General features: G+C 39.3%; 1 protein-coding gene and 1 pseudogene across 5 annotated transcripts in view; one reads left to right on the top strand and one right to left on the bottom strand.

Annotated features, from left to right (window-relative positions):
- The window catches only part of NRXN3 (neurexin 3), a 1,519,487-nt gene that overhangs the window by 594,781 nt on the left and 900,711 nt on the right, over positions 1 to 23,995 (top strand). The gene's annotated exons all lie outside the window — the stretch shown is intronic.
- On the bottom strand, positions 4,999 to 8,679 carry LOC134371769 (non-histone chromosomal protein HMG-14-like; annotated as a pseudogene).

The raw sequence follows: 23,995 nt of genomic DNA on the forward strand, positions 1-23,995 counted from the left end.
GGGTTGTGAAAACACTAATCCAAGGAGAATTGCTTTTATCTAAATAAATCGCCTCGAGTTAATTTGACTAAAAAAAGTCCTTTGCCTCAATTAAGTAAAATTTGAGGAAATGGTTTTAACAGAATTAAGTCCAGCTCAGGGAAGTTAATTAGAGTGTCTTGCTTGAAAGACAAGTTAGTTTTCTAGGCAATGGTATTTGATAACAATGCATCAGATGAATGCTAAAGAATTCTGTGCTCTGTTAAGAATTGCTGGAAGAGACTGAAACTCTATGAGCAAGTCACCTGTTACAATTTCAAATAGCTGGAGGGGTAAGTCAGTCAGAATTAATGAATTCAGAAGAATGAATTGATAAAATGGATTTCTAAAACTTTAAATTACTTTCAGATACATACAATAACATCAAATACATAGAATTAACTGGACCAAGATAAATATGTATATGTGTGTGTGTGTGTGAATTTATCTCTGTCCTAAAAAGTGATCTTAGAGAATATATAAACCTGACTTATTACCATTTCACTGATTAAAATAAAATATTCTCAGTTACTTGTAGCATGCTTAAACTGTTTTATTTTTATAAGGTAAATAGGCTCAGCAAACTGGTTTGATCCATTAATTTTCTTAACATATCCATTCTTTATGAATAATATAGAATTACTTATCAGCCTAGATTTTGTTACGAATTCTGAATTTGTGTTTGATTTTGAATTAATAAAGTTTTACTGAAGGTATAAGTATAAATGCAGCATCTCTGCTAACACAGGATTTCCAAAAGTTTAGTTGTTCAGGAGGATGAAGAGTAAGAGATTATATTGTGTAACGTGGGGTATTTTTTTCTGCCTTACGTGCACATGTGTCTGTGTGCCTGTGTGTGTTGTCTCCATTCTAATAAATGATCATAGAGAATATATAAGCAAGTTGTTAAGAAAATTTGTTTAGTTTTTAAAATTTTAATTCAGGATTAGTATACCAACTTTTTCTTTGTGTTTCTTATGTGTAACTAGTAAAATACCACAGGTCTGGAGACAGTAAAAAAAAATGTTTAAGAATAAAATAGTTTTGGGTGACTAAGAGGATATAATGTACTCCTTAAGTATCCCGAATCTCTTTCCTTGGCAGCAGCAAGTGTTATAAAGAGAACATTTTTGAAATGTGGATCTTAATCATTTCTAGTGCCATATCCATCAAGGTTTCCATTTTCATCTGACAGCAATGAAATAAAGCTTCTTTAGACATTTATAGAAGTTTTATTGAATATCATCAAATGCTTAGCAAATATTTAAAACATTTCACATATTCTTACAACCAGGAATCACACACTGAAGAGTGTATTCTGGCTTGAGAACTTTAGGGTTATATATATCTTGGTCTGACATGGAAGTAGAGTAAGCTAGTAACTTCACTAAGTGGCTTCCTACATTCTTATAGAACAAGACGGTAGAAATATTATTTTTCTACTAAACTAATTGTAAGGCCTAGGTCATGATGAAGCTTTAGCTGGTGATTAAGCTTGGACTTTTGATTTCCAAACGATAGTATGCAGGTATCAGAAAAGTGATGAAGCTGGCCGCAGCTCTCACTGCAAAAGCACCGGCAGTGACACTTTCACTTATGGCAATGTTAGCAGAGTTTTCATGGATTAGTATCAACATCTGTTGCTTCATTTCCTGAAAAGTCCTACAGTTTGGAAACCAGGACCATCACAATTCACTTTCTTTTTTACTTTAGTAATAGTGAGCGAAGACCTTTGTAATTACAGCATCATTTACAGTTGTTTTATAAACAGCAGAGCCATCGTTTAAGGAGATAAAATTGTTCTGTCTCATCCTTTTTCTTTGTTCAGCACCACGTATGAAACTGCTTTTCTTCAGGATGGCTTTCTACTTTCCTTGGCCTTGAAATGTGAAATTCTTTCAAAATATACGTTTTGGAAAATTGTTTATAACTGAAAGGAGGTTTTGCTTTATCTTCTGGATCGAAAATGGTTATCAAGTTTTCTTGTTGCATATAATTACACCTGTCAAAGAGTTAATGATGGCCACTTCAAGAAGTCCCCATAAGGTGTGAACACAATCAACTACTCCGTTCAGTTGTTCTTGCCAAGAAAAGACAATCATTCTAGATTCCAGGTGTTACTACTTAGCTGGATGTTTTACTTTACCAGGAGGCAGCCATTCATGAAAAGCAGCTGTAATTACACAGCATTCAGGTATTTCATAATTAAACTAACAGCTGATTATGAGATGGCACATGAGATTTTGTGACTAGGCTAAGGAGAAATGAAGCTATAGCTTAGTCTTTTTTCCTCTCTTGCTGTTTGCTTTGGCTAAGTCCTCAATGTGCCTTGATATACAACAGTAGGTAATACCAGCCTGTTTCTCAGTAGGAAATAAGAGGAAACAGCAGAATTAATAAATGCATAAATGTGCCCAGACCAAAGGTAGGTACTGCTATAAGCAAAAGCCACCTCCTTCAACATTTCCCCCAACTTTTGCAAACTAATGGAACTCAGCTGTGGTTTAAATGATATGATGTCAAATGTTGGGATCAGAGAAGACTCAGTGGTTTTAGTTCTTTAGAGGACTAATCTTGTTATGTAGGTCTTTGAAGAGGATCACACATGCCAGTTGGAAAATGTTGACTGTTGAAGCTCTACCAGGCACTGTGTAATATACAAGTCATAGAGTCATCTTCAGGTCCAGTACACGTGGAATTTACAATCTAGTTTCATACATGAAACAGCTCCCAGGAAACAGATAAAAATATTGCCCCTGAAGATTTGTAGTTAAGGGGTTGGAAATGGACTTCTGTGAGGCCGGTGCTTCCTGCCCCCATGCTGCAGGAGAGGTGCTCAAGCCTGTATTGGCTGTGACTCTGCTTGTGTCTCCCAAGTTGTCCTACTTCTATTGCTTTGTTTATTTGCACGGCTCTTTAGCAAACTCTGTAATCAGGACACTATACATTATTCATTGCTCCTGGTTATCTTATTTTCCACTTTTTGCCTAAGACCTAGTTCGAGGGAGCGCTTCCTTCAGGAACCCTTGGGGCTCTGGTCTTGCTAGTCCATAAATGTCAGAAAGCCTCCAAGATTTCTAGCCTTGTGAAGTTAATAGAACATTCATTTCCATTGTCTTCTATTGTTATTTATAGGGGAATCGGAGTGTGCCCACCTACCCTTGTGGCAGGGCAAGATGGACATTCCTTGATCTGAAGACTGAACCTTTCACTTTGTTACCATACATTATCCAAGAAACAAGCAATTCTTTTCACCTTGCTGCTTTTCTTGGATTATTTTAATAAGAAAAGCATCAAAGTAACTTGGTCAAGAGGGGGCATTTTGGGTCAGGAAAAGTTAGAGACTTATTTGGAGAGAGCATTTGATAAAGATTCAAAGATTTTGAATAATCAGGATAGTGGAAAGGTATCTCTGGTGGTTAGAATTGGAGAAAGTGGCCTTCAACTCTAAAAAAAATGCAAACATTAAAGATGTTCCAGGTACCAGGGTTAACAATTTATGTTCATTTTCTTATTTGGTCCTCTCAACAACCCTGTCAAAGAAGTATTATTCCTCTCCTTTGAGTGAGAAAACTTGTGTGTTCAATAATATTTACACAATATTTATTGCATACCCCTATTTCTAAGTGCTGATAATGTAGCTGTAAACAAGGCAGCTTATATTTTAGAGACAAGAGACAGGCAATTAGCAAGTTGACAAATAAATAGCATAATTTTCTCAGGGTGATTTGTTAGGAGGGAAGGGAGGTTAGGTTACAGCGTTGTGAGCCAGGGGGTAGGAGGCTGTCAGGAATGACCTCCCTGAGGAGGGATGAGATACTGCCTGGTGAGATCCTGGGAGAGGCGATTCAGGTAGAGGGTCATGTCAGCATGAAGGTGGGCACACAATAGGTTTGTCTGCAGGACAGAAGGCAAGCATATGAGGCTGGTGAGTGAACGATGGAGGAGCTGGTAAGAAAAGAGGCGAGGGCCAGGCAGGGTCTTGTCAATGAAAGCAAGGAGTTTCTTTGGATCTTATTCTAAGAGTGACAGGAAGCTGCAGGGAATGTTTTAAGTCGATGAGTGTTGTGATTCAATTTACATATTCCAAAGTTTCCTCAGGCAGCCACAAAGTTGAATGATTTGTTCAAGGTGAGGCAGGCACACCAGTCCATTGCTCACCTGGGACTCAGGCCCCTCTGCCTTCCAGCCTCTGCCTACATGCTGTTCTGCTTTGCTTGACCAGGAGTATTAAGACATTGGAAAGAAAAAATGCAGATAATGGTGGGAGAGGAAAACCCTACTGCAAAAAGCTAAAGCCAAAGTTTCCATTATTTTAGGAGAATTAAGCAGGATGGTTCGCACCAACTCCTAGGAACCTGGGGGGCAGCCTGCCTTTTGAGTGGGGGTCCATGTGGCCCTTGCAGGGTTGCTCTTTCACCCCAGTGACCAGGTCATGGTAAGGAGGCTCCTTAGGAGCAAAGAGAGCCAGTTGGTTTGGGTCCCCTGAAATTCTGTTGCTGCATTCTCTCTTCCTTTATGCTAATAGCCTGAACTGTCTAGCCACTGCTGTGCCCACCAGCACATACTAAGTGTAGAAAGCAGCAAGCTTCGAAAGGTTAAGGAGCAAGTTGTGCATGAAACACTTTACTCCTCCCTGCTAAATCAAGAACCCACATACAGCATGTGGTGGAGGAAAAGAGAGAGAGAAGAGAGACAGAGAATGCTCCTTGAGAATTATTTTGTGTTGCAGTCTCCCACGCCATCCCCACCCCCAGTCCATCTGTGATGCCTGTCTTCTTACACAGGCTGCCTGAAGATGCCCCAGCCTTAACCATGTTCTCTGTATCGTGTATCACTCCTAAATCTATCTATTTTTGTCAGTTGTTTACCAGTTCCCTTCAGCTGTCTGCTCTTTATCATATTATTGATCAGTCAATCTTGGGCGTCTCAGGTTGGGAGAGAGAGAGGGCTAGAGTAGAGGACAGCGGTGGCAGACAATCAGTTAAGATGGTTCCAAAAATAGCTCAGCCAGCCTGATGATAGCTCTGCTTGCAGCTGCCCTGTATGGGATTTACGCACTTCACTAAGATTCTCTGCTGAAATGCAGTTGGTGGTAGCTGGTGGTGGTGGTGGCAGTGGGCTGGCTACACCTTCCAAGAAGGAATTGGAAGCAATAGGGTGGGGGCAAGGCAGGCTCCAAAGCAGGGAGATGAGATTTATCAGTCTCCTAGGACTCCCCAAGTTGTGGGGCATCTGTGTTCTTTTTAAATTGTAATGTGGGCACTTGGCATCCAGCTTTCTTTTTTTCCCCAAAATGAGACAGAGGGATAAGAGATGAGAAATGGTTATATTTCTCATCCACTGTGTGTCTGTCTGTTATTTTGCTGTTGTTGCTATAGTTTAAAAAGACATAGGTCTTTTTCTCTACTGCACCTTCTGTTAGGAGAGTCAGCTGTACAAAGGTCCTAACCTTCTATAACACTTTGGTTTTATCCAGGATTTTCATTTACCCAGGTGCCTCTGTAGAGTTGCTGAGTCTAATAATGTAATATAAATAAATGCAACTTTGATAAAGGGAGCTTTCCCTCAAAAATGCTAAGCCTGTGCCATCTTGATCTCATCTAGTGAGGTGACCTCTTCTCAAAAATTATCTGGCACAGGCTCTCAGGATTTTATAATCAAGTCTCCTTCTAACCACTGTTTTTTTAATTACAGGATTTTTTTTTGCATCCTGATGGTCCCCCCAAACACTGTGGGGGTGTCCCTGTAATTTATCAAACATGTGGTCTTGCACTGACTGACACACAGCATATGCTGAATCAATTTTTTAAGGTATCTTCCAAAATGTGTCCACCTCATTCAAAACCCCTAAGTATTAAAATTGTATGCCCTTGAAAAAATTAAGATGTTTATGATTTCCAGGTCAAGGCATCTTTGGAAATAGGCAAGACACAAAATAAAAAAAAGAAAGAGAATATTACTCTATGATCTGTCATGATGACAGGAGAGGAGAGAGAAAACTTTCTCCTTATAAATTCCAGCTTTTGCTATTGCCCTGAGAACAAATACTGTTATTCAGAAAGGTTTTCACCTACTTCTTGGTATGCTATTCAGTGAAGCATAAGACATGAAGAGTGATTGTATTGCCTAAGTCAAGAGCTGGCTGAAATGTGGCTTCCTTAGCTCCATGTTCAGAACAACGGATTCAGTAGTGACTGAAATTATGCATTTTAATACGCATGTTCAGTAATACTGATGTAGGTTGTTTGGGGACCACAACTCAAGAAATCCTAGTACTTTTAGTAATTTTCCTTTTTTTTTTTTTTCTCACAATTGAGTGCTCTAATTTGGAACCCTCAGGAAGAGGAAATGGAGGAAAAATAAAACAGCATAATCTGTGTCTTTGGTGATAAAATTTAGTGGGCTTCTAGTATTACTATTTATATAGTATTAGTTTTTCATGATGCATTTTTGTTTCATTTCATTTTGTTTGAATTGGTTGCACAATTACTTTTATGTATAACCCATGCTGAACTGTGAATGGGACAACTACATGAGTGGAAAGACTTTCAGCATTGGTGTAAATTGGGGAGAAAACAGACTATGACTGGGGTAGGCTTGGGCTGAAGTCCTACAGTGTGTTGGGTTAGCCTTTTCCTTGCTGCAGACAGATAAGGTCCCCATTTCCTTCCTTTTTATTGAAACTTAGAGTGGCCACAAGGTGTAGTAAGCTGCTCTCTCCCCTGCAGTCTGTCTGGACTCTGTGATGTTCAGGTTCAAATTCACTTGTTAACCTACATCGCCACCTACTGTCCACCCTGATCCCTAAGAAACTTGTGCTTGGGGGTGGGGTGGAGATTAGGCATGAGAGAGAGGCTGTGACATGAATGCAAAGGGAGATCGTGAATATACCTCTAATCGACCCTATTTAGGATGCTTGATTTGCAGTGGTTTGTTCAGGATTACAGCATTTCTTTCCTTCACTCTAAGATCTCCCTTTCTTACAGTCCAGAAGCAAATTACCTTTGTGTTAGAAATGGTAGCCAAGTTCCCATTAAAAAGAAACAAACCTCTCTCCACCTCATGTCTAAAATACTCTTTGTTGGTTTTAAAATGTTTATTGATTTGGAGATTTAATGTTGGACCCAACTGTGAATAATGGCCACTTTGGGCCTTTTGAGTGTTCCTGGCAATTGTCAGGCTAGTTTATGGAAGGACACCTGAAAATGCTTTGCCCCAGACCTTTGTTTCTTTATTTTTGTGGATTTTTTTTTTTTTATCCTTGAGAATGTTTCCTACTTAAGTCAAGCAGACAATACTCTCTTAGAGCATCTCTCTCTGATTTCATTAGAAAGAAGCAAGTGTCCTTGGAGGAACAAGTATGGTGGTAGTTGACCCCCGCTCGAGGCCCTGCCATCTCTAGAACTGGAGATAAAAGTCATCCTATGGACTTCTCTAGTCTCAGGCTTTGACTATTCCTTTCTTCAAGTTTGTTCTTGATTTAATCTTGTATTGAAATACATTGGTTATTTGAGCTTCCGTCTTTCAGAAGACTTCCTTTTTTTTTTCTTTCATAATTGAGATTTTATTGGTTATGTTGAGCATCATTATAGACATTTCGATTTGTGCACAATTCTTAACATATATACCAAAAATTCTAAAAAGCCTCGTATCATGATTTTTTAAAAAAGTTTTTCCAGTGACCTTCCAGCTTCAAATTTGGAGGCAAATTTTCCTTCAGAGGATATCAAGCACCAGTATCTCCAGATGTTGGTAAGCGGTTACCTAAGTCCCAGCAATTCACAATTTAATATCGTATACACTACATAATCAAATTTCCAATCATTCACAACACATTAATGAAATTATTAGAAAAACTGGACTACCATGACCAAAGATGTTACAGAGTGCACACGGTTCTGACAGGGAGAGTAATGATTAAGGAGTGGTCTTCTTTAAGAAACAATTCTACTAAAAATAACATGGGAATAGAACTAATTTTAAATGTTCAAGACACAGTAAACATATGACTGTGACTTCAAATTGCCATTTAGTATGCTTTGTATTACAAGATATAAAAACTACCCCCCCATCTATGGAATGTTAAGCTGACACCCAAGACAGTCACAGGCTCCAATAATTCAATATTCCACTATTTTCTGGTTGCACCAAAAAATAAACAAGCGGCAAATGATTTCACCTCTTAAAAAAAAAGCATTTACACTTAAAAAATGGGATGAGGTGGGATTCCCTCCTTCTTAAAAACGTTTCTAGAACTACTAAAAAACTTGCATTTACAAAATAGTGGATAAAAATATTCCTCTGGATTGTACAAGGGTGACAGGGACCACTGATAAGACTTGGTATACGATATTCATCAGCCTTGGCTTCTTTCTCTCCTGCTTCATCAGAGGCTGGACTCTCCTCCTTTTTAGTTTCTCCATTTTCTGCAGGTAAATCTTCTTTAGTTTCTTGGTTAGTCACTGCGGCCTGCTTTCCCTTCGCTCCCCCTTTCCCTTTTGTACTTTTTTGTCTGAAGATTTATCCTTTGCTGCTGCTGCCTTTTTTTTTCTTCGTTTCCACTTTTGCAGGAGCAGGGTTAGCTGACAACCTCGCCCATCTCCTCTTGGGCCCCTCTTTCTCTGCCCCTTCGGCTGAACTGACCTTCCTCTTGGGCATCCTGGTGGCGGGGAGGGCTCGTGCTGGGGGCCTGTGGGCCACTTTGCTCCGGGAGCCTTCGCGAAGCCGGGCCACTGGGCCGCTGCTGCTCCTCCTGCCACCCGAGCTGCTAGGACCCACGGTGGGGGCCCAGAAGACTGATTTTGCCTGTTGTCATAAGATAGTACTCTAGAAAACAGGGATTTGCATAGATGCACGATCTTGCTTTTATAATTCTTAGACTTACATTGGATTAGGTAACATATTTTCAAGATGATTTCTTAGAACCATAGGATGAATATCTGGGTTAAAAGCCCAGAGAAAGCTAAATAGAGTTTCCACCAAGCAGTATTAAGGGGTGATTTTTGCTATAGATTACATATTAGTGTATATATTAGATGTTTTGATATAAGGTGTCAGATAGAGAGTGATTTCCAGGAAAATAACATATGATTAGTACAACCCCTTCTTTCTTTTCCTTTTAGCTCTACGATCTAGGGTAATAATGGAGGTTTTATAACCAAGTCTTTAACTCTCAACTTCCTGCAGCAAATTTTCTTCCATTAAAAAAAGTCTTTAAAGTACTTCTCTGTTTTAGCAGTTCTTCAGAAGGGCTATCTTAAACCAGGCCAGGCTTTTACATTTATGCTAAGATTAATTTTATAGGCTAACAGCCTCACTTAAAAATATTACATGTACTTCATTCTCCTAACATGATTTCTTATAGACTTCTTTATTGTCTAGGAGAATGTAGGGGCATAGATATTCCTGATAATTATATTTATAACATGGAATTCAAATCATACATGTTAGATGATTATGTTAATAACATGTTATTATTATGCTATTCATGCCATTTATTGAGCACTCCCTATCTGCCAGGCCTTTGGCAAACACTGTTACATGCATTATTTTATTTAATTATCAAACTAACTTTGAGAGGTTGGTATTATTCTTTCCATTTTGCAGATGAGAAAATTGAGACACACAGAGATTAACTGGCTTGGCCAAGGGCACACATTTAGTAAACGGCAGAAAATGAACTTGACTCCAGGGTCAGCCTCATCCCAAAGCTCATGTTCTTAAACACACAGACTCATTCGTGCTAAGTCCTTCTTTAATTCGCAGTTTTATCTCTGCTTATTTGTGAGGGGTTTGATGTCGTTTCTTCCTCCAGATGTGTCTGTGGCTAAATAGTTCTGGTCTAAGATTTTAGTCTTGATTCTTTTTTTTTTTTTTTTATTCTTGAGCCTTTTATTCTTCGTTTGGGAAGGATGGAGAAACTATGATTGCCTTAGTGAGCATGATAGACGAGCCAGGGTTGGGTGGAAAGGGCTTCTTCCCTTGATCATAGCCCACCTTTGTGTTTCCAGCTGTGGGCCAGGGGCTGCTCCGATCACTAAGTCATGTGCCTGTCCCTGCAGGAAGGGGAATGCCTTTTTCTTTTGTGCATTTCTGTCCAGACCCTCCTGTGTAGTCACAGTTTAATTCAGTAGGACCTAGCCCTTTGGGGTGAGGGGTATCCTAAATTACAAGGAAATCTATGTTCTCTCTCGCTTGGCACAGCCCTGAGCCAGTGCTTCTTGTAGTTAAGGGCCTGGAAACCACAGAGCTTGTTACCTCTAGAAATTGAATTGGACCTGTGTACTGCTCTTCCCTCTCTAAAAAGAATTATCACAGTTCCCAAACCTTTATTTAGCCTGACACTTGGAATGGAGGAGCTGTGTTTCTTGAAAATATTCTCCAACCCTGTTGTTCCTAGACCTGACTGATCATGAAAAACACCTGAGGAAGGAATGGAGGTGAGGGGAGAGGAAGGTATTCTTAGGATCCTAAATTTTCATAAATGCCTCCAGGAGGCTTTGACAATCAATGTATGTCAGAATCACACTCTCATAAAATTCCAGTAGTTTTGGCTGGAGCAGAGTAAAAGAAAATCTTGTCTTTCTTGGCTGGAGGGTTAAAAGCCAAATCCTCTCTCTAGTTATATTTTAATTCTGGAGACAGCTCCTTTTAAATGGATGCTTTCAGCTAGTATGCTGTTCAATTGAGATTCTTTCTGGCCAGGAGTTGTCTATGGGTAGGTGGCTAGATCCACTTGGGGCAAAGCCTTGGAGAAGCAGCTGCTGGAAGGAGAAAGATGTGACTCTGTGTGAAAGAAATGGAGCTCATAGACACCCTGTGCTCCATTCTCCCCATCAGCTGAGTTCACTTAACAGTTATTTGCTGAGCACTACGCATGTGTTTGAGAGCAGTGGGTATTAGAGAATTGATGGAGAGTAGATGTCTCTTCCTTCATGTGGCTTACTAGTTAGAGCTAGAGACAGACAGAAAACAAATAAACCTACCAGTGAAAAGTTAAAAACTTAACTTCGTTAAGTACCACGGAGAAACATTTTAGAGTGTGTCAAGGTCTATGGCCAGAGGAGCTATTCTATTCTGGGCTGGCCGTGCAGTGACAGGGAAGGCTTTGCTGAGCATATGACATTTGAGCTGGACTTAGGTTGATGGATGTGAGTTACCTGGCCTAAGAGAGAGGGGGGTGCCAGGGGCCTTCAGGGAGCTTAAAGTGCCTGTGTCTGAGGTGAAGTGAGGCACAAGTGGAGATGGGGAAGGGGCACGTCTTGGAGGCCATGGTCAGTCCTGGTAAGGATTTTGCTCTTTATCTTAAAAGCAATGGAGCTTTTGTCCTTTCATCTTGATCTGCCCAAGTACTTCAGTCTTCTTTTCACCTTTTCTGCTTCTCATCCATCCATGCCATCCACTCAAGCCTTTCTCATGGATCTAGCACCATCTGGAGCGAAGGAGGTGCTGACAAGCAGCAGATGCAGATCTTGGGGTGGGCCATGCACCCACTCAAAGCAGGCTCTGCAGACCCCTCTCTGAGTAAGCAAAGGGAAGTAATTGCAAAGGGCGAGAACATGGCCTCACTCACTCGTGTGTCACTGCCCTTCTGTCCACCCGCTGCACCCTGTCCAAGGCACACTGACCAGCCTTGGCACTCTGGCCACGAATCTGCCTAGCTGAAGCAAGGAGGGTTCAACAAGAATAAAGACTGACCACCACATGTGCATGCATAGACACTCCTCAGACAGTTCCTGCTTCCTTCTGAGCTTGCAAATAGTCTCTAAGTGTTTTTGTGCATCACTACTCCAATAAGGAAACCTTGTATAAAGACTAATTGTTTTTATGCTTCCTTTTATAGATCATAAACATACATTTGAATTTTTGTTACTTATTCTGGAGCATTAATGCAAATCCCACAAGTATCAGCTTTACAGATTTGTTTTTCTATTCTCAGAAAAGGTTTAAAACAGAGAACAAAATACCTGCCTACATGCCTTCTTTAGTGACAGTTGGTTTCCAAATATCTGCCTTTCTTCTAAGAGAACCATTTCAGTAGAGAGAAAGACATGGGAATGGACATTAAGGGATTATCATGAAGATAGTTTTTTGATCACCACCATCATTGCCATTGTCAAAGAGGCATTTATTAAGTGCCAAATCCTGTTTTAATAATGCTTTAAGTCTGTTATATAAAGAGAATTACAAAGTCATAGTCTCTGTCCTATGGGAATTTCAATCTATGAAACAACCTTGATTTATAAACATTCGAAGAGGTCATAAAGGTAATAAGAACAAAAACAAGAGATTGGATCAATATATAAATGAACTGAAGGCATTTATATTACTTATATGCCAAAGGTCAGAAAAACTCTGGGGTGCTATTGCATTAGTCAGGATAGGCTGGGTTGTGCTGCAGAAACAAACCCCAGACCTTAGTAGCTTCACACAATGGAGTTCACCCCTCATTCCATACTTCATACCCATCACAGGTTGGCAGGGGGTTCTGTTTTGTGTCATCATTATTCAAGGACCTACCTAGGACGAGGGAATCTTCACCATCTGGAATGTTGCTGGTCACCCTGGAGGGAGGAAGGAAATCAGAGTATTGTGACTGGCTTTGAAATATTTCTGCCCAGAAGTGGCACTTCACTTCCACCTACCTCCCATTAGCCCAGGCAAGTAGTGTGGAGAGGCAGAACTCTAAGACACCAGGGAAGTGCAATCCTACCACGTGTCCTGGATAAAGAGAGCCGGAATATTGGTGAAACAGTAAACAACTTCTGATCAAATATAACTATTCTAGCCACAGTAATTGGTCAGTCTACTGAATAAATGATAATTATAATACTGCTTATTAGTAACAGAACACTTACTAAGTAGCAAGTGCTTTTTTCAGCAATTCACACACATTATTACATTTAATTCTTTACCAACCTATGAAGTGACTTCTATTATTATTGCTATTTTCCACATGACGAAATTAAAACCGGAGTCTTAAAGTAACCTGCCTAAGGCCACACAGCTGGTGTTTAGCAGAATTATGATTCAAACCTACTTCCTCCTAATTTAAGAGTCTGAGCATTTCTGTAAGATTCCTATCATTTAACAGAGTCCACTGACTTAGTTTGCATAGTGCTGGAAAGAACACACTAGAGTGATTTCTAGAATCACTAAGTGTCTCTGCATTGCTGGAAATCATCTCTGGCTTTGTTGGTATTTAGAACAAAATGAGTTATTTTTTATTTTTGTATACTATTCTCCAGTTGTTTTTTCTGCTCAGCCTTTTGATTTTATTGTTGGTGAATAATCTTTTCCTTCACATAGTAGGTTCCTGGGGCTCATTAAGAATTGACCTCACAGGTTCTTTTATGTCTTTCTGGCACCATCTTGGATTACAAGGGTTTGGAACATCTTGTGATTGTACTCAGTAAAATATTGTTAGGAAAAACTTGTAGGGGAAGCATTCTTGAAGAAAACTTAAATACTTTTTTTCACATTCACTTATAATTATGTTTCCCCAAATCCTTTTCTAAAATTTTGTTTTACTTTCCTTCCATTTGTGAATTGTCTCTCTCTTTTGTGTTAGAACATTCTACTAGCTCGTTATTTTGTTTTCCTGACACATATTACTTGTACAAACATTTCTTCCAGGTCAAAGAATAAATTAACGAAGTGGTGGATTTCATGTTCAGAGTTATTCTTCCTCAGCTTCTCCATCCCAGTTACCTCTCTCGCCAGTGTTTCAACAAATAGTGCTGTGCTAGCCACCCCCTTCTACTTAGTCCATTAGTTACTGACTGTGATTTTAAAGAGTTTTTTAACCTGTTTTTTTACCTGTAAAATGGGGATAATGATAGCCCCTACCTCTTAAGGTTAGTGTAAGGATTAAATAATTTCATGCTGCAACATACTTAGAATACTGCCTGCCATAAAAAAAGTGCAAAAATAGCAACATCAACCTGTTTATCCTTTGTCTTGGGAATCAAAATTTCCTTCAAATTATACTTTTGAGGTTTCTTCCTTTATTATATCTAAAATTTCTTGTGCCTCCTATAGGAATTCATCTCAGGGAGTTTGGTTGCATTATTACCATAGGTTTGGCTATTTATTCCCATTAATCTGGTCATTTATAATCTGTTCAGGTAATTATCCTGAGAGTGGTATTTTGGTAAGACATTTATTATTTTGTCTTAAATACTTGTTATTATGATACAGTAGGGCTTGATTATTTTGGCTCCATGCATAGCAACATTTTTATTCATTGATTTATCTCCTTATTCATTCAGTATATATTTATTGAGAAATAGAAAGATAATTAGAGACTCTTAGAGCTTGAAAGAGTCTTAAAATCTTTTAGGGCATTTAGTAGTCAGGATTCTTGAGAGAGAAAGAACCAATAGGGTACACAGATAGATATATGAGAGGGGATTTGTTAAGGGAATTGGCTCACACAATTATGAAGTCTGAGAAGTCCCATGATAGGTCATCTGCAAACTGTAGACCCTGGGATGGCTCAGTCCAAATCCAAGAGCCTCAGAGCCAGGGAAGCAGATGGTGTAACTCTCAGTCTGAGACCAAAGGCCTCAGAGCCAGAGGTGCTGCTGGTATAAGTGCTGGAACCCACAGGCTACAAAGCCTGCAGTTCTGATGTCCATGGACAGGAGAGAAGAATGTATCCCAGCTCCTGCAGGTAAAGAGAGACATTTGCTTTTTCCTTTGTTTTTCTTCTCTTTGGGTTCCCAGCGGATTGGTTGGTGCCTGCCACACCCCAAAATAATGCTTTACCAGGTTTCTAGGTATGCCATAATCTAGTCAAGTTGACACCTACAGTTAACCATCACAGGGCAAAAAACATCTTAAACTCTTAGGACAAGTCCACCCTCATTTCTACAAATTTAATGTTAAGTATGCAAAAAGGTCAGTGGTAGAACTGGCTTCTTCAGTGTCAATGTAGTCTCAACGAAAGCAGCAAGTTTAGGAACATTTCATTTATTTTCTTGTTTTTCTTGAGTAATCTGATTCACCTCAGTAATGAAGGGAGACACTCCTGTGAAATTAGGTGCTTGTGCTCTTGTAGGTTTGCGTTAGTATTAATAGGAATGTTTGGAATCAAATGTGAAGAATAGAAATTTGTATATAGGGCAAAGAAGCTAAATTATAAGTCTGTTATGGCTGATCCCAAGCGTGTGTTGACGTAAGGAACATCTAGAGTACCATATTCTGAGGTCTGCAGCCTGGCATTCAGATGCCAGGAACTTGAATTGAGTTGCAGAAAGGGTATCAGAAGACCTGGTGTATCAGCTTCCTGTGTCTGCCAAGCAAATTACCACCACCTTGGTGGATTACAACAACATATTTATTCTCACACAATTCTGGAGGCTGGAGATCTAAAGTCCAGGGGCTGAGAAAGTTGCACCCCTCCAGAGGCACTAGGGGAGACTCTGTTCCTTGTCTCTTCCAGCTTCTGGTGGCTGTCAGCATTCCTTGGCTTGTGGCTGCTTCACTCCAATCTCTGTTTCCATCTTCATGTGGCCTTCTCCACTGTGTGTATCTACTCTTCTCTGTATCTAACTTATAAGGAGACAGGTGATTGCGTTTAGGGTCCACCTGTCTAATCCAGGATAAGCTCCTCCTTTTAAGACGCTTAACTAAATCACATCTTTTGTCATATGAGGTAATATTCATACGTTTCAGGGATCCATATGTTCTGGGGATTAGGACATGGACATATCTTTTTGGGAACTGACATTTAACCTACTATACCTAAATTAAAGTCCTTGTTCTTTGACTAATTTTCCATGATTGGGCAAATTGTCACATGTCTATGAAATTCAAGTTTCTCATCTGTAAAATGAAAATAATAATGTGAAATTTACAGAGTTAAAATGAGAAATAAAAGAAGTGTGTGTGTGTGCATATATATACCTGTATATGTGTGTGTGTGTGTGTGTGTGTGTGTGTGTGTGTGTGTGTGTGTGTGTGTGTGTATAATTACCTAACCCAGTTCTTAACACAATTAGTTGCCATAGTTCTGGGCACTCAGAAGGTAGAACAAATTTTAAACTACTTTAAAGAAAATATAAGGTTGGCCTATATTTGGTCAAGATTTGTTAAAGTTTGATGATTTGGTTGAAAAAACAATCTTGAACAACCATGAAATGATCTTATATTTAGTTCATCTCTGTCCATAGAGCAGCCACAAAATGGTTTTATATTCAGGTAACCATTATACACTGGCCATGCCTCATTTAATAATAATTTCTTTCTGTCTGCTTTCTGCTGCTTCCTACCCTTTAGAATATTTTGTGACATATTATTATGGGATGTCAAATTCTTTGAATAATAATGAGCAGTAGTTTGAGTAACAAACCAGTGATGTGTATGATGTCACAGGCCTGAAAAAAGTCTTTTGCAACAATCTTCTTTGGCTGAATGAAAATAAGGAGGGCAGTACAGAATTTATCATCCGCATTTTACAGAATTCTTGCTTGAGTCATTTACTTAAGGATTCATAATTCATACTATTTCTTAATTGAACTGTACTTTCTATATCTGGAAGTCAAAACATTCATCAGAAATTTTTACTACAAATATATATCCAAGTTTTGTGTTAATACATAGTATTGATTTTATTGAGTTTTTTGTGTGAGTGTGATTTGAGATAACTCTCTTTCTGAATCAGCTAAGAGCTGAAGAAATGTTACCAACATTCACAGAGGTGAATAACATAGTTGAAGTCAAGGCATTTTTCAAAACTTAACCTTCGAATGTATCTCTCTGTAAATTCTTACTTGTGGTAATCTTAATTCCTACAGATCATACCTTTTCAGTATCTTCTTGCTTAATTCTCTCTTTTTCCCACTTATATACATTTGCCCCTCATGGCTTTTTCTTTCTCTTCCTGCTCATGGAAAGAATGTGGATTTTGAACATACGTTATTTTCCATTCAGCGAACTATAGTAAAGTTGATGTGTAGGTGACAATTAGAATGCACAGGAGGTCAAGGAATGGGCCACACTGTTGTCCAGGTGTCTTCCAACTCTAGCATCCCATGGGCTTATGTCCTTGTGAATATACTTAAGATCTCTATATTAAACATATCTCTATATTTAAGATCTCATGATCCACATCTGGATGACACAATTACTGTGACTACCAGTCTTCTTCTCTAATCAAGAAAAAAATTTTAAAAATTATTTTCATATGCTCTTTGGGTTACTTTGGGTTGTTGAAAGAAAAGTAATGAAGATGTTAAGCCTGGGTAATCCAGGAGGGTATGAGCATGTTGGATGTGTGTGTGTGTGTGTGTGTGTGTGTGTGTGTGTGTGTGTGTGTGTAAGTAACTGAGATTTTTGTTTTTACTCAACCAACCCTTTAGAGGTCTTCAAAGTTTCCAGGTAAGTTTATTTCTTTAAGACCTGTCTGCTTCCTTTCATACAGCCATTCCCCGTCTTCCAAGAAATGACTTCCAGAACATCTGCTTCAGTCCTCATAAACATCCTATCTGCCCATTCTTTCCATTCTGTTACAACAACCGCCTTCCAAATCACATCCAAACTGACAAAAAAAAAAAAAGTTAATATGATTTTAGATGCCGATTGTGTCTTCTCTGTGAATGTTTTCCATATTTGAAATGGCTGGGGAATTATCTTGCTTCTACCCACAGTAATTTAGAATGAGAAGCATCTGATAAGGGTCGTTTCCTTCATCTCCTGGGATTCCAAAAGCTCTGTTTTCTTTTATACCTGATCGGGTCTACCAGTTGCAAAGCTACACAATGTAGTGGAGAGGTGCATATGGTTAATTATGACAAGTACAATCAGTTCTTTATGATCTTTGCTGCTCTTATGGGATTTAAATACCATAATGTATGTCAAAAGGACAAAATAATGTTTCTGTGTTTTCTGCTTACAGCTGCTTTTATGATTGGGTTTTGCTCATAAACAGGTGGTTATAAGATGCAATCCTTCCATGAATTCATTTATCTTACTTATCTCCTAAACTGGGTTCCCTGGTGTGTCATTAGACACAAGTGTTGAGATCCCTTGCAACTCTGAGGTGATCTCAGGTCCTGAACAATGTCACTTGAACAAGTTACAATGAGAATGAAACCACTTAAGGTCAGTGTAAGTAGACAAAACAAATTTAGTGAATTCTCAAAGGTTCCCTTGCCACTCTCATACCTCTGTGGTCTGCCTTCCCACTCCCTCCTTTAACTTCTCTCCATTAGTTTCTATTTTGCTTAATACCCAGTTTTTCAGTTTTGCCTCAATAAAATACTATGCCTAGTTTCTTCTCACCATTTGGGTCTCAAGCTCATACCATGTTGTGAAGACTATTGCATGTGAACGTAAACTTATGTGCTGTTGATGGACAGTTATTTCATTTCTGATGTTGTAAGTTGAATCCACACAGTGCCCATGCTGCCTGTTCCTTGTTGCTGAAGGCAGCTGGAAAATAGGTAAGATAATCTTTTTCTTTTAGCACACCTTCCCTCTCTGCAGCTTTACGTCTGCCTGAAAGGTAGGTATGAAGAAGTTCATGGCCACTGAAACTTGCAAGCCTCCTCCTCCTCTCCAAGTGTATCTTGCTTAAATAACACATTTCCAGTTAATGACCATTTGGTAAAGCTGACAGCCTTTAGTCCTCCTAATTCTTAACTGTCTGAAAAATGTGCCCAACCCGCCATGGCTTATGACTGAATTATAAACCATGAAGCATAATAAAGTCATTAACTTTCAACATGTCAAATTTGACTCAAATTGCATCTTGCCCAGATTTGATGGCCTTTCCCCAGCACTTAAGAGAGCAGGCCTGTGCACTGTTCAAAAAGCACTTTGTCATTTCTCAAAGAACCATTAGCTTTGTGTGGCTGTCTAGACACGAGCATCAGCAGCTCTGGGAGAAGAGGAAGGCCTAGCGAAGTGGGAGCGTGCAGGAGCAGGTATGAGGCTCATAGGAAAAGGCAAAACCATCTCTTCCCAAGGAGAGAGAAGAGAATGATATTCTACATTTGGGTACTGCTCATCCATCCTGAAAATCAGATTCGCGTTTCAGTGTGAACATTTTGGATAAAGGCTTAGGCTTTACAATTCTGATTACCCTTCCCCCTTTGTTTCCCACTTTCAAAAATAATCATATTCTATAAATGTCAGTGGAGCATGGGTAGAATGAAACTACATTTTTGGAGAACCAATGTCAACTTTGTCAGATTTCTATAAATAGGCACATCTACATACACTTTTTCAAAGAAAGAAAGGTCACTCACCATCCCACTTGTAAAACTGTCAGAGGATTTAGGAAAGAACTAAGTTAGGCTGTCTTTTCACATGGGAAAGGAAATCTGGTTCTCAAGATATCTGGGGTATTGCCACGAATAAAGGATATTAATAGAATTCCACCCCCGGCCTCTCTGACTAAGAACTGATTTGCCTAGAATCTGAGGAGGAAAGACATCTAAAGGGTTGCCCCAGGCTCAGTCTCATTGCAAAATGGTGTTACACTGAATGTGGGGGACACAAATGTGGGCTTTGGTACATATTGCTAGTTTATGCGTCCCCTTCCCCCTGTCCTGTACCCATACTGTTCCTTCTTACCCCTGGGATTCTGTTTAGTGAACAGACTTAAGATCAGAGGGTGCTCAGGGATCTTCCTCTCCTGTCTAGAGACTAGGATAACATTGGATGCTCTGTATTATGGCAAGGGTGGTGTGGATGAAAGAGTGTTACCAAAGAAGCTTTTGCAAAGTAGATTTTCTATATTTGCAAAGGCTCCATTTCAAGGGTTTAGTAGCCTTGAAAAGAAAGGAAAGCAAGCCCTCTAGTGGTCAGCATGCAGAATTACATCTGCCAAGCCACAGATACATTGCAGGCCTTGCCATCAGAGAGAGAAGTAAATGTCAACATTAGTTGGGTGAGTTTTAGAATAATTTATTTATTCCAGCTAACAAATGAGGTTATTGATGTATCTATCATTTTAAAAAGGAAAAGCATTTTCAAAGGAAATTAGAGAGGAGAGTCTTTAAGGTATTAGGGGCTATCTTCTGAAATTGTTCAACGTGTTTTTAAAACTCCTATTATGGGCCCATTGGGGTGCTAATAGAAAGTCAAGCTCTTAATTATTTTATAGAGTCCAGATATCAAGAATATTTATTTAGAAAGAGTGAGTAGGCCATTTGTTTCTGTAGGCAAAAGGAAATTAGAGAAGAGATACCCCTTCTCCTTGCTGAATTGAGTGGCTGAGAGGAGTCACTGTAGGTAGTGAAGATAAGCCAGGCTTTAAAGGATGGGTAAGATTAAAACAGATGAGGAAAATGGAGATAAACGTTTTAAATATAGGGGCCAAGGGAGTAGTCATAGATTTGTTTTTGGTGGATTTTTCTTTTGGCAGCTGGCTGGTATGAGGATCCAAACCCTTGACACTGGTGTTATCAACACTGTGTTCTAACAAGTGAGCTAACTGGCCAGTCCTTGTTTTTGAAGTCAGTAGCAAACAAGAGTGGAGAGTTAGTGGTAAATAATGATATACCGAGAAAACTTGGCAAGTAGATAAGAAAAAGAAAATCGCAAAAGTATTTAAAGTGGTTTAATATAAATTGAATCATGGAGGCATTTGGGGTACCCATTATAACAATATAGCCTCTGGAATTAAGGGGCAGGTCTAGGTTCAAATCCCAAGTCTGACACTTATGTGAGTCCTCAGGTAAGTTGCTTACCCTCTCTGTGACCATTTCCCCCATCTGTTAAATTGTGATGAGAATAGAATGTATCTTTAGACTCGGATACACAAGCGTTGTCTAAATCCAAGATGTAGAAAGGAAGGTCTCAGTTGTCCCTAAGCTGTATCTCACTCTAGCGGTGAGTTTCCAGCTGCTTGGTGTGCAGGAGTAGAAGCTGAAGGACCTGACGGCAGAGACATCATGGGGGACATTTATGAATCAGATGGGTGGTTGAACCAGGGGGTACCCAGGGGCTCTCTAACCTAGAGATCTGGTGATTCTAAAAAGTCTGTGATGACCCACAGAGAGCTAACTGAGATGTAAGGATAGTAATGACGTAAGTTTACATTTTCTGCTAAAAAACCAAGCATTATCTGGTTCAAAATGTTCTGTTCTATGTTAAAAATATCTTCACTTTAATTAATGAAGCCTATCATTGAAGTGACTCTCTCAAGCTGTCTGTCTCCAGCTTGAGGGAAAGAGTGGACTTGGGGGTGGTGTGGGGGGTGATTCTGTTACCCGGAGCCAATACATCAGCTCTTCAAAGGTGCTGGAAGAAAACTGAATAGAGATCTAGCCCGAGTGTGAAAGTGGGTGGAGACTTTAGGGAACATGGAGCTTTAAGTGGAATTCACCCCAGTCTAATTATTTTTGAAGTGAAGGGTGGGAAGAAATATTGACAGCAAAGATTTCTTGGAGAACAGGCACAATAACACTGTGTGCCATAGCACCGTGCTCTTTCATGTACCACATGTCGAGAAGGGAGGTAGGACGTGGAGTTCAGCTAGGTTTAAACGGCAAAATGTAATCACTTCCCTTTAATTAACTCAGACAATGCATGGCAGGTTGTGTTACTGTGCCTGTGTGAGACAGTGGTGGTGGGCCACCCCTAAAACCTTAGAGCGAGACTCCTGCGATGCTCCAGCTGGAAACCTTGCAGACTAATTTTACAGATGAGAGAACAAGCCTAGCAGAATTACACAACTTGCCCAACCAAGGTTATATGGTCTCTTATTGACAAAGCTGGGATAATACCTCAGGTCTTTACCAGTTTAGCATTCTCTCCTAGGTGATGTATGATGGAGTCTATAAGGATTTCAAGTTAGCTCAAGGGATAAAACTAACCACAGTCCCTTTGAAGACAGATTACAATTTGGTCTATTCTTTTAACAAAAGGTTTTTTAAAAACATAAAGTTAGGAAAGGTATCTTCCTGTATCTATTTCAATTGAGCGTTACTTTTAAAGTCACCTTAGAATATCATTATCAAAACCAGTGGCTGTTCAATACTGCAGTTTTAATTAAAATGTTATATGTTTTTTATGAACTAAGTGATGGAAATTTCTGGTGATAGCCCTGTAGGAGAGTGGGCAGGGAAGCCAGCAGAATTGCAGGTGGTGCAGGTACCTCATCATTTAGATCATGTGGTCCAAATATCACTGCCATGGGTAGAATCTGCTTATACTGCAGCTTTCGATTTTTCAGGGAAGAACAAACCTCTTATGAAAAATGAAGCTGTGCATTAAACTTATAAAGTCACATAAGGATCACAGAATAGAGTGATAGGAAGTAAAGAAAACTAACATTCTTCTCTTGTATTACTCATTTCAAGGAGAAGAGGTGTATGAACAATTTCCAGAAGAGTTTGTAAATGGCTGTAGATTTTATTTTGCTTTACAATCTGACAGTTCTTCAAGGTTTTGTATTTAACCTATTTTTGAGCTGAAATATATAGGACTAGACATATACCGTGGCAAGTAGATAAGAAAAAAGAATCGCAAAAGTATTTAAAGTGGTTTAGTATAAATTGAATCATGGAGGCATTTGGGGTACCCATTATAACAATATAGCCTCTGGAATTAAGGGGCAGGTCTAGGTTCATATCCCAAGTCTGACACTTATGTGAGTCCTCAGGTAAGTTGCTTACCCTCTCTGTGACCATTTCCCCCATCTGTTAAATTGCAATGAGAATAGAATGTATCTTTAGACTCAGATAGGAGAAATAAGTAGAAAATCCTTTGGTAATTATGCAGATTGGCACAGTGTAATAGATGGTACCCCTCTGCAGAGTTCATTATCAGTTGAGATAAACACAGGGTGGAGACGATGGAGATGGAAATGTGGCTCTATTCAGTGGTGTACTGGTAGATGTTTAACTTTTTTTTTTAAAAGGTGAGGGGAGACAGATTTGTAGTGTATACAGATTTCCATGGCGTAAATACTCTCATCCTGGTGAAATTCAAGATACCAGTGTGATGTCACTGAATTTAGAATTGGGCTGAGATCCATATATTTGGCTCTCACAAGCCAGTACAAAGTCTCTGGACACTGCTGCTTGAGAGCATCCCTCCTAAAGACTGTGTTAGACAGCGGGGCTTAGATCTCAGAGTTAAGCAGTCTTATTAATATTATACTTCAGAATTAGGTGATCTCAGATCACAGATCCTCCTTTGGGGGTCTGCACCTATGAAACTTTCAGCCAGAAGGAGTGAAGCAGAAAGTACTGTAGACAGGTGGGCATCTGGGGGAGTCCATCATCTCCCAGTCTCTAGCAATAGGGTAAGTCAGCAATCTGTATCAAGTTGGGTTGGGGAGGCCAAGAGCTCTGCTCATGTGGAAGGAGAAACACTGGAAGTGGGGAATAAATGTCATCTCTTAGCAGAATCAGAAATCAGAATGATTCTTAGAAAAACTCTATAGAATTAGTGTCAGCAAGAAGGTTGGAGGCAGAACTTAATTTTAAATCTCCATCATTTTGATGTATAGATATTCATAGCGAAATCATCTTTGAGACTGCCAAGTGGTAAGAATTCTTGTTATCAGGGAAAAAAAAATGGGAGTTTTTAGATTGCATTTAAAAATAGAGACAGTAATATACCTTTATTTTGAAGGAATAGACAGAAGAATAGATTCATATTTAGTACCATCAAATTAAATTATTTTTCCAGCTGGGTGCCACTGAAAGAAACAGAGCAGGCACAGGAACTTTACTTAAACAACTTCATTGCTTCAGAGAAGATGATGGACTATTTTGATGAATATATGAGATGGTATCTGGCAAAAGCAGAATACATGATCTTCTCACTTCCTTCTAGTTTGATGTTCAAGAGTCCTGCTCCCAGATTTATAGCTTTTTGCTTACACATCTATCATTGTTAATGTGCCAGTATTCTGATGAAGTAAGCCTGGAATTTGCTGCATGATTCAGTTTCTTCCTGGTGGAAGGTAGTTTTTTATCCTTGTTTGCTTTTTACTATTATTTGACATGTGACA

This window comes from Cynocephalus volans, chromosome 3 (genome assembly GCF_027409185.1).
Source record: "Cynocephalus volans isolate mCynVol1 chromosome 3, mCynVol1.pri, whole genome shotgun sequence".
Classification (NCBI taxonomy): Eukaryota; Metazoa; Chordata; class Mammalia; order Dermoptera; family Cynocephalidae; genus Cynocephalus; species Cynocephalus volans.